Source organism: Ascaphus truei, chromosome 5 (genome assembly GCF_040206685.1).
Source record: "Ascaphus truei isolate aAscTru1 chromosome 5, aAscTru1.hap1, whole genome shotgun sequence".
NCBI lineage: Eukaryota > Metazoa > Chordata > Amphibia > Anura > Ascaphidae > Ascaphus > Ascaphus truei.
In genome coordinates, this window is record NC_134487.1 from 100,971,092 (window position 1) to 100,983,931 (window position 12,840).

General features: G+C 45.5%; 1 protein-coding gene across 12 annotated transcripts in view; it reads left to right on the forward strand.

Moving 5' to 3' along the window:
• Window positions 1–12,840, forward strand: part of GRIP1 (glutamate receptor interacting protein 1) — an 894,479-nt gene that overhangs the window by 641,047 nt on the left and 240,592 nt on the right. The window lies entirely within an intron of this gene.

The window sequence follows — 12,840 nt, forward strand, 5'->3', positions numbered from 1 at the left end:
GGCCACACCAATAGGTTTCTGTGTCTTTGTGTTGGTGATGCTCAGCGGTTTGGATACCTTATTCCTCAGGGTGCAGAACTTTGTGCAGGGCTCGTATGGTGAGCAATAATAGAAAAGGGCGCCAGGAACTTTTATTTAAATTTATTTGAACAGGGCAAAGTAATGCTTAGGCTACGCTTATAGTGCCGGCGTCGCGACGGTCGCTGGAAAATCAAATAGAGATGATTTCCAGCGATCGCGACCAATCCGTTGCACTGTTGCATCGCGCTTGCTATAAACGCACGCGACGGCGGCAATGCAATTGTTTTGCCATGACGTCGCTGTCGCCGGCACTATAAGCGCAGCCTTAGATATCAACAAACAGAGAAGCCCAAAGCTACATCCAACATGACAGAAATACACAGTAAAATACTTATATATTCTCTTGAAAAAGGGTCATTTAGTTTAACCCTTTGGCCAAAGCGTTGTAAGCTTGCGAGCCACGACAAGGCAGACACCCGTTCGCAAGTCCTAACACTACCAGATAAAATACTAATATACCTCTATTAGGATTAAAATTCTCATTTACCTCTATTAGGAGGGAGAAAGAGCAACATTGGATCTATATCCAGTAGAATAAAAGGACCTACTCACTTGGGAAGTGGGGAGGGGCGGGCTTAAAACCTGGGAAGGAGGAGCCACTAACCTCCAGCAGCTGAGACCGCTGAGAATAGGTTAACAGAACACAAAACCCCAGCAAGCTCTTTTGGGAACCCCTGAGCCCCCACAAAATATGTATATGTGTCAAAAAGGAGTGCTAATGAGTGTGGCATATGTATACAACAGACGACCGAGAAGCCCAATGCTACATCCAACATGACAGAAATACACAGTAAAATACTTATATATATTCTCTTGAAAAGGGGTCATTTAGTTTAACCCTTTGGCCAAAGCCTTCCCAGGTTTTAAGCCCACCCTTCCCCACTTCCCAAGTTAGAGTGTCCTTTCATTCTACTGGATATAGATCGAATGTGGTCTTTCTCCCTCCTATTAGAAGTCAATGAGAATTTTAATCCTAATAGAGGTATATTAGTATTTTATCTGGTAGTGTTAGGACTTGCGAACGGGTGTCTGCCTTGTCATGGCTCGCAAGCTTACAACGCTTTGGCCAAAGGGTTAAACTAAATGACCCTTTTTCAAGAGAATATATAAGTATTTTACTGTGTATTTCTGTCATGTTGGATGTAGCATTGGGTTTCTCTGTCGTCTGTTGTATACATATGCCACGCTCAATAGCAATCCTTTTTGACACTTGTATACATATATATATTTTGTGGGGGCTCAGGGGTCCCCAAAAAGAGCTTGCTGGGGTTTTGTGTTGTGTTAGATATCAACAAGACTGGTTTTCAGGCAGATACAGGGAAACTTCTTGTTACATCCTAGACATATGTGAATATACATCCTGCACCATAAGCAATCTGAGCAGGGGGCATCTATTTTTCAAGCCTGACCAGACACCTGTATATGTGACGTGCAACATTATACTTAAGGCCTGTATAAGGATGTAACCTCTTAACTGCCTTTAGGAACCAGGACCCCACTAAAATAATGACATAACCCTGAGGGTGCTACATGTTTAGTAGCTCATTTGAACTTTATTCTGATTATTCTGGTGTAAAACAGATGTGAAAAAGAGGAAAGGTTCAAGCCCTGACCTCGTTACCATTTTGTGTCCAGTGGGCACATATCTGCTGAACCAGGGGGACACTGGGCATTGAGGGGACCCAAAAGCTTGAGTTTCTAATACATTTCTAGTATCTCACCCCTGAGCATGGGCTTAGATTTCTTGTGTGTTAGAAATCATGATATTCTTTAGTGCCTGTGGTTAGCGTGATGACCTACACACTAATAAACTACACTGGGCTGGGCCGCTGACTGTCTCCACCTGGGCCCCATGTTGTTGGCGGAAGCGTAGGGTCACTAGATGTCCCGGTTTAGCCAGGACAGTCCGGTTTTTAGGGCTCTGTCCCAACTTTTTCGGGTGCTGTCACGGTTTTGTGTCCCCTTGGCGAGCGCCGTCTGCGCACGTACGAAAGGCGCTTGCCGGCTGCTCCTGCACGATCGGCACTTGCCGGCTGCTCGTGCGACTGACAAGCTCCGATTTGCAAACGCCGTTCGCACAGGCACACGAGCAGTCAGCAAGTGTGCGGTCAGCAAGGGCTCTTTGCGCATGCACGGTCAGCGAATGCCGGCTGCACATGCGTGACATTTGTCCTCGTTTTTGCCGGAACAAATATGGTCACCCGAGGGGAACGGGGAGGCTAGTGGTGAAAGATTTGCTGACATTGTTCCCTGGGTGGAGTCAAGGGCTCCAACTGTTCACGGGGATGGAGGGCTCCAGGGGGCGCTAATTGTTGTGCGTGGGTGGGAGGTCCGAGCCATACACGATGGCGAGGTGGAAAAAAAATAGGTGCGTGGAACGCTACCTCCATAGATTCAAATTGCAAATACTGGTCCTTTCTATGTTTACATCTGTTTCTCTGCTGAACCACATCATGAGAATAATCAGGGAAAATATTTTTGGAGAATTATCCACCCCTCCTAAAATAAGCAGAGCACATACGCATGCAAGTAATAGGGTTTTAAAACTTTTACCTGTTAATAATCATTCTTCTGAGAGGCTACTTCCAATTTAACAGTATTTAAGACAACCAAAAGGTTTAGAAATATGTCCGACCCACACCTGTGGATATATGTCTGACCCACACCAAAGATAAATCTACCAGAGAAAAATAAATTAATAAATAAAGGACCTAGGAGATAAACTAGAACATATTTATATGCACAGTATCAATGCTTAAAAAAAATATTTTAAAATGTGTGTATAATCTTCCAAAGAATCTTATTATAAATAATAAGGAAATTGGCGGCATGTTGACTGTGATGCTGCATTTTTAATCTCGCAAATGGAAATTGATTTCCTCCCCGTGAGTAAATCACGTATGTGGTAAGGAAAGGCTTGTGCACTGTGCTCTGCAGAGATTCCCCTGCAACATATTCCATCTTTCTGTCATTCCCACTGGATGTGTGATATTTACGCATGCTCTCACCGAAGGCTCGCAGATAAAAGCAATCAGAAACCAGTTTATAGATTTCATTTCATCCAGAACTCGGTGAGCCAGGGAAGCCTCCTGCATGAAGTAGAGGGGGTTATTCACATGCAACAAAAGAGCCTGCAAAAAGAGAAACCTCATATTGCGGCACATCAATGCCCCTATTTTCAGTCGGATAAACCACAGGAAATATTCAGACTTTGTGACTTGCTGCCATGTTCAAATTACATTTGTTTTCATCCCCTTGAATTTGCTGCAGTCTCATGTTAAATGAGCATCACAGGATGAATAGCTGCTAACCTCTTTCCTGCCAGAGACATCTAATGCAATGTGTAAAAGAAGTCATGATTTAGGTGCAACCCCATTTGCAGGTGTAATAGTTTAAAATGAAGTGATTTACACTTTCTGCAAAAAAAAAAAAAAAAAATGTATGATAAAAAAAAAACCCAGTCTTCTCGGGTGAAAGGGGGACTCTCGATGGGGGAGGAGTGGCTGTCACTCTTGAGAAATTACTGTCATGATAATACTGTATGAGCCCTGAGCAGTCACAGAGAGAGTCAGATTAGTTCACTTTTCATTAACCCTTTTGCTGTCAGAGGGGCCTGCAATGGATTTCAATTCAATGGGAAGGGCTCAACAGAGTTGTTAATTATGTTACTTTTGGGCAATTTTTGAACAATCCTAGATGGAAAGGAGTGTTCTGCTTGACCTTGGAGCCTGCGAGAAATCAACCCCCCCCCCCCCCCTTCCCCGCAACCCACATATAAACCAATAAACACACAACGAAGGTCTGGGTGTACAGTGGCCACGGCTTTTATTTAAAAAAATAATAAACCCTGGTAAGTGCCAACCGTGCAAGTGTGCTCCCCCCCCCCCCCGGGTAAAGGCCAATGGTACCCAAACCATGGCTCGCAAGACTCACCAAGCCGGGAGCCCCACCGGCCCAGCCGTTTAGCGAGACTGGGCCCCAGGGCATCACACGCAAACGAGCCCTGCACACTCGCCACCCCCAGTCACCACAAGGCTTTTCCGCACCATAGAGCCCCCGCTGGCAAGGTTAATGCACACTGTCTCCCCCCAACCCTCCCAACAGCCGCCGTGCAAAGGCAAACACACCTTGAAATAAATGCGCACCTCAAACAAGCAAGACAGTCGTTCCTTCATCACCGCGCCGTTGCCAGGCCTGAATTCTGTTTTAGAAATGTAAAATGACAGAACGATTGAACAAATGTGGGAATATTTTAGAGAGCGTGAAGAGAAGTGCGTGTCTGCGTAGAGCAGGGCTCTCCAGCTACTTTTCCAAAGGGGCCAAATCAGAAACATTGGGAGTAGAAGGGCAACAAGCTTATTGTAATTTATTTTTTGATGCATTGAATTATATATTTCAAATTGTTATAACCATTCTAACCATCTGTCCTATATGCAAGGGATATAGCTTTATCCCAGGCAAAGCCCAGGGGCCTGCACTTTTGGGGACCCGCTCCCCCCGCCCCCTGTAGACACAGGCGGGGGAGATGGTATGTGGCAGCAGCAGGCCCCCGGAGTTAAAGGATAAGCAGGTAGAAGAATCAGCACTTGTGGCAGAGTAGGACGCAGGGGAGGAGCGCGCCCCAGCGGTCTGACCTGGAAGTCTTTCTCACTTCCGGTGTCTGCTGCTAGAGCGCACTCCTCACCTTATGCTGTTATGCTCTGCCTCAAGTGCTGATTATTCTACCAGCTTATCCTTTAACGCCAGGGGGCCGCCGCCACATACCATCTCCCCCACGCCTGTCTCCATAACCACAGGTAGACATAGAGGAGAACATGGGGGGGGGGCGATCTGGGGGGGACATATGATGATAATGATGAGGGGAACTTGGGGAGATCTGACGAGAGGGACTGGGGGAGATCTGATGATGATGAGGGACTGGGGGAGATCTGATGATGATGAGGGGGACTGGGGGAGATATGATGATGATGAGGGGGACTGGGGGAGATATGATGATGGGGAGATCTGATGATAGTCATGATGATAAGGGGGAGAAGCTGATGATGGTGATAATGAGGGGGAGAGATGATTGTGATGAGGGGGAGGGATGATGAGAGCGGATTGGGGGAGAGGGAGAAAAAAATTGCAGTCGGTATTATCTAATATTACTAGGCTGATTTAAAGTGTATGGTGAATTTTACACAACTTTGGAGAAAAAAAGTGTGTGTGCGCCGAGCACGCACATTTTAAGTGAAGCTTCTTTGTCTTTTGTCACTGTTTTGTTACAGAAATAGTATTTGTGATGGTGATGTTTTTAATTAAAAATCAAAACACAATTTCAGTTACAAAACACAAAGAAGTTTGACTTACAACACGCCCTGTTTTAGCTATTTTCACGTCTATATTTGTACTAACTGTGAATCCCGTGTGTGTGTGTGTGTGTGTGTGTGTGTGTGTGTGTGTGTGTGTGTGTGTGTGTGTGTGTGTGTGTGTGTGTGTGTGTGTGTGTGTGTGTGTAAGCAATAGAAAAATTGGTGTCTACGGTGCAAACTGATTCAAGTGAATAGTGCAAATACTATGTGCAAAATAAATTAATGGATGATATCAGCACTGATCACAAATGTCACAACCCCAGACGAAGCCGACACACTGGCGAAACACGTTGGGCTTTTTGGACATTGGAGGCCACTGTATCAACCCACCGGCAACTCGGCACGCTGACGTCAGAGGTCCCGGACGGTCTACTAGTGAGAGGAGAAGACTGCACGCGTGTGAGCGGGCACGACGGGCGGCTGAGAGTGTAGGGTTGGAGTGTGCTCCAAGTCACTCCCTGCACACTACCAGTGGGGTCTGTGGGGATATTGTGAGGTTGAGATTTCCTCTCTGAGTTGTATGTGTTTGAGCAAAAGTTAATGCACCATATACTTTGTATCTGTGTTTCTTCCCCACATTAAATTTTCTATGGAGGATTAACCCATGAGGATCCTGTTCAACAGATTATTGTGACATTTGTTATCAGTGCTGGTATCATGCATTAATTTATTTTGCACATAGTATTTGCACTATTCAATTGAATCAGTTTGCGCCGTAGACACGAATTTTTCTATTGCTATCTTGGTGCAGTTGGGAGACTGCAGGGGTTTTGGCTGCACCTGATGTGTACACGTATCTATTCTAAATTGACCAATATCGCGTTATAATTTTGTGCCTTATATATCTATTCCATTATGCGTGCGTGTGTGTGTGTGTTATCTGTCGTTGTCATGAGAGAGAGGATTTGGCCCAGGATTAAAGGGGTTACACCCCATTTGGCCACCCTCTACTCTCACCTGGGAAGCAAGGGGTTAACTGGACTGTGGTCCAGTAATGTGTTTTTACCTTGCTTCAGCATCCTAATGTATATTCCCCTGTAAAAATGTATTGTTTCTGTTCCAGTGTTGCACCAACACATACACTGGGATTGATGCGGGAGGCTTAAGGGGTTAATGAGCTACAGTTTAGGAAAATACAATTGTGTGGGGTCTTTTCAGAAATATCTGGGCTTCAACAGGCTTGATTGAAGTTGGGTGTGAAAAGTACAGATGGGGGTTTAGTGCACAGTATGTTAATACCTAATTTGGCAGGCCAAGGGTATATTGCTGGTAGAGACAGCTAGGACCCAGGCTGGGGCATTGGGTGTGAAATATAGCACCGGTGACAAATGTTCACTACACACAGCCCAGCTTCAAAGGATTTCTTGATGGGGGCCAGGGTGCGGTTACGCAAGGAGATCTCAGAATGAGTGACCTTATTAAATATAAGAATATTATGAGATGTCCTCGGCTGAACATGCTAAGAGTTACATATGTGTAACCGGGGGACCGAGCTGCAAATAATGATTACAGACACATGATGTCTAGCAGGTACTAAGAGACAGATATTAATATCTCTCTTAATTTTAATATTACACGGTAATATTTAGTCTTATTGGGAGCGTCATGCGTGCCGAAATGTATTAATATCGCTCGCGTGCCAGTAAGTACTACTGAACTGAAGTTATGAAGTTATTTAGATAGGAAAAGCAGTTTTTAAACGTCCTTGGGTGGGAGGAGTTTTACTCTGAGGAAAACTGTCAACCTCACCACTGATTTATGAGAGGGGCTGGGTTTAGGTTGTGTTCAATGAGAAATAATTGTATAAGAACCAGGCTCAGCCTATGGCTATTGTCTTTCGTGTCTTTGTGAATTTCAAGATTGCTGCATGAACTGCTAATCAAGATTTTCTGATTATTTCATCATTCCAACTTTAAATAAGTGTCTATATTTTGTCTGTTATTTGTATAATCTGTTGTGTTCACCTTTTCAAGGAATAAATTATATTTTATCATATCTAAGCCTCGTTCAGTTCAACCAAGTTATATTTGGTGTGTATTATTAATAGCCTGTTACAAAGTTACCGTCATAGTCATCTCTGTCTCCCAAGTGTGGCGGGGTTGATGCTGATCCTGCGCATGTGAGTCGAGCGGGCGCTGCGCACGCGCACTGAGGCAGTGGCTGGGGTTTGGGTTACTCTGCACATGTCAGATGTGAGCGCAGTTGCTGTCTCTGCGCTTTCACTGACGGAGTTACACCTGTGCGCATGTACTGACTATGGCGGGGGTCCGCGCAGGATGCGAAGGGAGGTTTTGACCATGCGCTTGCTTGCGGAGATGCGGAGGGAATATCTACACATGCACTTGCCGCGATGGCCGCATGTGCGAGCCAACAGACGCATCTACGCATGCACACGGCAACGGCCTCTTTTGCCGACAATAACCCTCATTTGCCCACACTTACGTCACGTCCGTTACTGTACTTCCGTCTCCATGAAAGGCGATTCATGCCAGCAAAGAAGTTTCACTTCAAAAAGCCCAATAGTATTTGAGAAAAAAAAAAGCTATTGAGCTCAGTGTGGATGGGTGCAGACTGGTTCCCACCCTTTATGGTAAAGTAGACCCTCTCTGCACCCATCCACACTGAGATTCAATAGCTTTTCCAGTGGCGGATTTCCCATTAGGCCTAGGGCGGCAACATTTTGGGGCGGCAAAAATGTCTGCCCCCATATAGATAAGTAATCTATATTTTACAGTTAATCTGTGTTTGGTATATTTAATTTTAAATCTACAGAATACGTAGATTTTTAATGGGGCCCTTAAAAAAAATGTTTGCCCGGGGGCCCTCTTATTTCTAGCTCCGCCACTGATTTGTAATACCTTATGTTACAAGAGAGTTTGTGTGAAATATTGCACTTAGCTACTTAAGCAACTGTTCTAAAATTAGCAGGAGCGGAAAGTTGAAGGACCACATCATAGCTCCTGGCGGGCTGCGTTTGGCCTGCAGACGGCCAGTTGAAGAGGACTGGTGTAGAGCATTAAGTGAACTTAAACATTAACTGTTTTGTGCTTCATCACAGAAGAGCACAAACCTTTTTTTAAATGTGGTTGGAAAACTGATGTAAATAGATTTGTAAAGTGTGTGCTTTGTGTGTATACCAAGGAAGGAAACCCATACTATTTAAAACATAACGAGCAGCAGACCAGTTTGCTAAATAAAAGGTAAGGGCACCCCATTGTATCATCACCCTTTCATCACTGCGTTTAGTGGCTGTATTGGTCCTGGGGTGGGGAAAATATATATATATTAGGCAGTGATTAGCTTTTTATAGACCTACAAGAGCTTTCTGCATAGATCAGAAGGAGGAACAGCTCAGTGAGTAAATGACACTCTGTGAACAATGACACAGTGTTTGGAGCAGAGGAACCTGTTTGAATTCCCAGTGTCAACTCCGTGTGACCTTCGGCAAATCACTTTATCTCCCTGTGCCTAATGCTGCGCTTATACTGCCGGCGACAGCGATGCAATGTTGCGTCAAAACAAATGCATTGCTGCTGTCGCGAGCGCGTATAGTAAACGTGTAGCGACGGCTTGGTCGTGATTGCTGGAAGTCATCTCCATTTGATTTTTCCATGACCGCAGCCTGACGTCGCCGTCTCTATAAGCGTAGCCAAAGGCACCAAAAACAGATTGTAAGCTCTACGGGGCAGGGTCTGTGCCTGTAATTATCCTATGTGCTGCGTACCGCCCACTATACTGTAATTTTGAAGCGCTTTAAGTCCCATAGGGAGAAAAAGTGCTATATGAAATAAAATTATTATGTAGTGCACAGAAATGAAAAACAAAACACATCTCTTTCATAGATACATTGTTGTTTACTGTTGAAAGCAGTCAAAACACATTGCAGACCCTTCTGGCACCAACAGAGAACCATTTGGGTGCCCTTTGGATGAAGCCACTACGGGATCTGGCACTGCAGGGGCCCTATGACGTAGTAGCTACGTTATAATAACCTTGTTTTGTGTTCTGTGATCTCTCTCTCTCTCTCTCTTTCTCTTTCTCTCTGATACCTCTCCCTCACACCTCTCTCTCTACCGCTCTGTAATGCTCGTGCTGACCACAAAACAAAACAAGACCCCGGTACTGAGGTGGGAAGGTATAACACCACACACCTGCAGCAGCGGAGGTGTGCCTGGAAGGCGGATAGTTTAGCGTAGCCGGGTCTGGGTTAGAGAGTGTAGAAGATGCGGTATACTTGCCGAGTTCCGGGATTGGAGAAGACAGGATAGTAGGAGTCCGTAAGCCGTGGTCTGGGATTGGGGAGAGCAGCGTAGTCCGAGTTCGTATGCCGTGTTAAAGGGTAGGAGGGATCGCCGTAGTCGAGGGTATGCCAAAATCCAGAAGGATCCACAAACAAGCCGAGTCGGTACACAAGATGTTAACTGCAAAGGAGAGAGCACTCGAGGCTACATGGAATCATGCTGGGCAAAGCATGGGAGGAAGCAGGAAGTATTTAAAGGAAGGACAGGCCAATGGGGACAGGAGGCGGAGCGGAGGCGCGGCCCCAGCAGAGCTGGGTTAGGCTGCAGGCAACAAGTCATGGAAGAGAAACTTGCCATGCAGCTGGAGATCGTTGCACGTCATCACGTGTGTGCGCCACGTGAGAGAGACGCGCGGGTGGCGGGACCAGGTTCCATGCGGCAGCTAGAAGAGCTGTGGGAGCACGCGCGCTCTGTAATGAGAGCGGGGGAGCGCGCATGGGCAGGAAGAGTAGCTGCGGCGGCAGCAGCAGCTGGTAAGGAGGTGTTCCCTGATTCCTTACACTCTCCCTCACACCTCTATCTCTCCTCTCAATCCCCTCCCCCCTGCTCGCTCTCTCAATCCCCTCCCCCTTTCTCGCTCTCACTCCTCCCCTTCTCTCTCTATCTTCTCCCCTTCTCTCTCAATCACCTCCCCCCTTCTCGCTCTCTCAATTGCCTTCCCCCTTCTCGCTCTCTCAATTCTCTCCCCCCTTCTCGCTCTCTCCCGATCCTCTCTCCCGTTCTCGCTCTCTCATTCCCCCATGTTGATCTCACTTGCTCAATCCCCTCAGCTCTCTCGTAACACCCCTCGCTGTCGTACACTCTCTCTCCTCAATCTCCCCTTCTCTCTTTCAATCTCCTTCTCTCGCTCACAATCCCCCCCCCCCTCCTCTCAACTTCCAGGTGGACCCAACTTTCGGCGCCGGTCAGGTACAGGGATTGACATGAGACCCCGGCATCCGGACGCAAAAGTTGGGACGGACCTTTGACCAGGCCGAACTTCCAGTGCCAGCCAGGTCCCCCGAAGCTGCGGGACATTTGTCCCAGCTCTGGACCCCCCTGTCGGCAGCCCTGGGACTGAGACTGGCGGAAGAGTAGTTTCCTTGGGATCTTAGGACCTGTGCTTGGAGGGCTCTGTATACTCAATGGGGAATTCAAGTCGAATCACAAATGATTTGCAACAACTAAACTTAATTCAGGCAGACGTTTGTGTTTTTCAAACAAGATTGAATACCTCTGAAATTAAATATTCTGTATCATTATACAGTACAGTATACTTATTAGTACTTATTACTTCATACAGAACTTGTAACATATTTCACACTGTGCTGGTTTAACTGAAACTTTAAATGTTTATAAAATCTTAATTTTTTGCCGAGTTTTCAGCTATTTATTATTTCACTGGTGGCAGCTGTTACCCTGGCAACCTCTCTTAATGAGCGTGAATGGCAGTAGCAACTTTTATTTATTTTTTTTGTTTCAATTTTTTTTATTGTTTTGGAGAGACACAACAAATATTCAACATTGGTACACATATATTGTTCAAGTATTACCAGTTGTGTTTAAAACAAAAAAAACCCTCTACAATTCGTTATCAGTGCTTAAGTAAAATATTCGTTTTAACATAGTTTTTGTGTTAATATGATCTGTTTCCACATCTTAGGCTGTGCTAGGGAAGCAGCCACTTCCTTGCGTGACTCTCGTAGAATTTAGAAAAGAATAGAGAAGAACAGAGAAAAGAAGAGAAAGAAAGGGGGGGGGAGGGGGGAGAAGCCCATTTATCTAGTTTCTCTGTAGTTATGTCTATGTGTTCCTAATTGCCAGACCAAATTTCCCAGATTTTGTGAAATTTGTCAAGTTTTTGGCTCAATTGCGCTGAAAGGAGCTCCATCATTTTTATTTCCCTTAGTCTCCGTAACACCGTCTGTCTAGAGGGCGCGTTCACCTTTTTCCAGGCCGCTGCAATAGCATAGCGGGCTGCCGTAAACACGTGAATTGTCATTTTTCTTTCCGCCGTTTCCAGATCTTCGATTGGTTTGGCCAGCACCATGGTCAGCGGTTCCACCCCCACCTCCACCCCCAGGTACTCTCGGATCAATGTTTGAATCATGACCCAGAATACCTGAATTTTTGGACAATTCCACCAAATATGAGCCATATCTCCTTTTTGCCCGCATCCCCTCCAGCACAAATCCTTGGACCCGGGGAAAATCTGGCTCAGCCTGCTTGGGGTTAGGTACCAATGAAACAAAATTTTATAAATATTCTCCTTAATAGTGGTACAGATTGATGTTTTTGAAGCTGCTTCCCAGATATCCTCCCAATCTTCTCTATCGATCTCTGCATTCAAATCTTCTGCCCATTTAATCATATAGCTGTGTTGGGAACAACCCCCCGATCATGCCAGGCCCAAATATATTTCCGAGATCAGCCCTTTACTCTGTATAAACATAACTACCCACCCCTATTTGAGAGGTTAAAAAAGGACCTCCAGAGCTGGAATGAATACCAGATATCTTGGCTAGGCAGAATAGCCACGGTCAAAATGAATATCCTACCAAGGCTCCTGTATTACTTCCAGACTCTTCCAATAAATATCCCGATGTCAGAGCTTAAAAATATGCAAAACAGAATTTTTCAATTCATCTGGCAGAACAAAAGACCCAGGGTAGCTAGATCTATTTTGCTAGCTCCAAAAGATAGCGGAGGCTTGGCAGTCCCGGATATCATTAAATACTATTTGGTGGCCCAACTCAAACAAGCAATAATGTGGAATAACGATCCAAAAACAAGTTGCTGGGTGGGAATAGAGTCTACCTACACGAGACCTCTCTCTCTCCCGGCCGCCATGTGGACCAAGAGGGGAAGAGAGACCTTCTCAGAAACATTAAAACTGGGAGCAATGAGATGTACATGGCGAGTGTGGTCTAGAAATAAAGATAAATATGGTCTGACAGCCAGTCCAACACTACTGACTCCCATATTCAACAACCCTGAATTTCCCCCAGGCTGGCTCCCACAGAGACTCAATAAATTCATGACGTTAAAGCTGATGGTAGCTGACGACTTTGTAGACAATGGTAGAATCTTACCTCTCCCAGAGCTGGAGAAAAAACACCAAATAGTTA